We start from the raw sequence: 3,835 nt of genomic DNA, 5'->3' as shown, positions 1-3,835 counted from the left end.
AATTAAATTTAGGAACAACATTCATCTTAAGGATACTAGCTTTTTCCCACAAAGATATATAAAGAGGGTTCCACCTCTATATCATTTTTAAACTTATCCAAAAGAGGAACCATATTCACATCAATGATGTCTTTAATAAGGGAGGGAAATATTATGCCCAAATAAGTAATACCCTTTGTAGGCCATTTAAATTTGTCACCTTGAAATAGCGTTTTAGGGCAGTAGGATGTCAGAGGTAGGGCTTCAGACTTCCCCCAATTCATTATTATCGCATCTTTGATGTATTTACAAACTGAAATGGTGTCCTCATCAATTATAAAAAAATAATTATAGCTCTTAACTTAAAAGTGAATTTGATCTAATTTGATTGTATATTATTATTAAGCCACATTAAGCCCTTATTGTTTTCACAGAAATGTAGGGTGTTGAATTTCTACAAATATTTGAGAGAAGCACGTGCACGTCAGAAGCTTTCCCGTTCACTGGAGGCAGAGGGTTGGAGCTGCCTGTTGTGGTGCATTGACGGCTTTGATTGAATCGCGTGACATCTAAGCTTGGAATTCATTCAATCATTCATTCTTTGACTGCTTACTGTCAACCACTAGCCATTTAATTTGACGTTTTCTGTCAGTGCTGCGGCCAACCACTCCAATGTCAGTTGTCTATTCTGAACCCATTACTGCCTGTGGGAGAGCTCACTCCAGAATACTAGAGGTTTACCTTTTTGTATCAAGGCAGGCATCTCAGTAGTCCGCTTCACTTGTGTATCTCAGTCAAGGTCATACATTTTCAGTCTATGTGTGAGCTGTCTCAACATCTCACAGTCATATAGGTGAGATGTAGATTAGTTCAGAAGTAGAAGGCAGTTCACTATTAGTCCTTGGGCCAAGACCCCACATTTCATATATTGGTACACCAGTGTCACTGATTGGTTTTTATCTAATACAGGTGTATAACTAGCCGATTGTCGGGTCTAAATCATCACAATTTACAATTTCGGCATTTAGCAGACGCTCTTAATCCAGAGTGATTTACAGTAAGTAAGAACAAAAAACATGGTAATACATCAAATACATGTAATTAGGCATCATGAATCATACATAAACTAAGTCTATAGGAAAGTCTATTAAGGAAAATAACAAAATGTGAAAAAATATAAAAAGCTGCTCCTATGGAAAGGCTATCATATATTCATATTTTAATTTACTAATAGTGACCCTATAAACAATTTAGTATAGGTAAAGTTTTGTATATAGTACTGAAAAGTCTCTGTGCCCCTTTAAGTTCTGAGGGTCTTGGCATCTCTTTGACCGTGTGGGTCATCGGAATTGATACTCAATGTGATTCAGACTCAGAGTGAACTTATCTGTGTTTGATGTCCTCCCACCCTCCATCTGTCCAGGAACTGTCTCAGACTCTCAGTTTGTCATCATGATCCTTGGTCGCTGTCTCCCGAGTTTTTGGCTTCATCTGTGATCAGCATAGCATGTGCTATACTATAAATACATTGCAAGGCTGCTTGTGTAACATTTGTGTTAACTTCACATAGGCCACTGTAATCTGCCAAATGGTGCAGGTTAACATGCCAGAAACCATGCTTTAACAACATCACAGATGGAGACATCTTTGGCTTTTGGTCTGAAAAGATGTCATCGTTCTTTTGTAACATGTAGTGATTTGTGAATCGTCCACATTGGTGTGATTTTAAATACACATTTACAAATGTTAATCTTTATGAGAGTTGAGTTGAATGATTTTGCACGATGCACTTGTAACCTGTCTAGTGTTGGACTGACTAGTGCTGGGAGTGTGCATGCAAAGTTTCATGCCAAATATAAAAACAATAAGTGACCATCTGCAAAATATAACTAGTATCTATCAAAATAAGCAACACGAATCGATACAGAGAGAGAGAGGACTGCAACTCTCCCCCTCAGTGAGGACTGCAGTTCTCACTGAGGGGGAGAGTTTTCCTCACCATGAAAGTGGTGAGAATCAGTGCCAGGATCATCAATAGCAGAGCTGACCTCAGCCAGATGAAGTTGTCGGAGCCCAAACTGTGATGATTGTATCAGAGTCATGCAGTGTGAGTGATATTGGAGTCTCTAGGAGACGATTTCTGCATCGTTAAAACCAACCCACTGTGTAAAGGCGGATTAAAGCCCATGTTCTTTCAGTTCAACCTTTTAGCCATCTGGACACAGACAGACATGGACACATACAGACAGACAGACAGACACACCACACGCACGCTTTGGCAAGGTTCTGAGATGTGCTGGTGTGCAGACAGCATGCATACTGCAGACTAATTAAACCTACATCAGTAAACCGGCCCCATGTGAGATACTCAAACCATAGAGTAAAACACATGAGAGACAGAGAGACTATATACACAGAAATAGTACAGAGCCTTCGAGCAGATCAAAGAAACATAAACCATGACTAATCAATTTAAACCCTTCTAAATATTAGCTTTAGATCAGAATCCATGGCAAATTGCTGCTCTAAAATCTAAAACTTAGGAATTTACTAATTGCCTTCAAATCACAGACCAACGTGTAATTAATTCAAAATGTAATGGTTTTTAAAAGGTTGTGCTTACATTGTTGCTAAAACTGTGCAAATGAATTGATGACCGTTGCAGTACACCAAATGATGATAAGAAGTCTAAACATTAAGGTCTGACCATACATTTTGTTAGGAAAGCACAGTGCTATTATGGTAGCAAATGTAATTATCTAATTGTCATGGATTGAGTGTAGAGAGCCTCCAGCAACGGTTCTCTGTGTTATTGTCTAGGAGAAATTACAGCTTCTGTCTCCATATAAATTGCAATTTATTTTCCACGGTTGGGAGAATTACAGTCGCTGAAATAAAATTATAGCATCCTAGAAACTTTTTTAAACTAAGATGAATGCAGTAGGAGCAGTTCTCAGATTTCTCTACTTTTATGTTCCCTGATTACAGTGCATTTTGGCTCCATATTAAGAAAACTGTAGATCAATCTGTTTTGACTTAAAATTGTTTCTGTATTTTCACTAGGTTATATTTTACATTATATACAAACACCTGGAAATCTAATACAAAGAAATAACTTTGCACACTTGATCAACTGCCCTGGAGCCCATCATAAACCCTAAATTAAATAAACCTAAAAATAAAATGTCAAAATATCCACCGCGGTGGCTGAGACCAGAGCCATTGAGTAATGTTTGAGACGAAGCAGTGAAAGGTACATAACGTCAGTCTTACCCAATACACAATCTTTCTGCACAAGGCTGCTGTATTTTATACCTCATACTTTAAATGCTTAGTATGAGGTATAAAATACAGCAGAAATACGTAAGCTGCGACCATGAGACCCGTTCCTGGATTTGTCTATATGTACTCTGCTTTGTTGCTACTGACCTGATACAAATAGCAGTTTAAGCTGCAGCTCTCTTTTTGAGGACTCCAATCTGAGCAGTTGAGACAAATAACAGTCTATGTCTGTCTATAATTTATTCTGACCTCTCCCCGAAAAGGCCTAGCTGTCCGACTTATACATTATGGATAATTAGTGCTGACTTAGACTGTTATTCGTCTCAACTGCTCATTAATGCATGGCTTTCTGAAATTACGTCATAGGCCAGCCAAGTCTGAGGACTTTTAATGTTTGTTTAGAGCCTAATTATTAATTCCCCGTCCCCAGCCAAGTCTATGGACTTGTAATGTTTGTTTTGGGTAAATTATGATGTAATTCGTGCCAGCCAAGTCTATGTTTCATGTTTGTCTAAGGTAAATTATGGTGTAATTCGTGCCAGCCAAGTCTATGGACTTTTCATGTTTGTTTAAG

The sequence above is a fragment of the Protomyctophum parallelum genome (assembly GCF_964188405.1).
Source record: "Protomyctophum parallelum genome assembly, chromosome: 8".
NCBI lineage: Eukaryota > Metazoa > Chordata > Actinopteri > Myctophiformes > Myctophidae > Protomyctophum > Protomyctophum parallelum.
The sequence above is the reverse complement of the archived record's forward strand: the minus strand, read 5'-3'. Positions refer to the sequence as shown.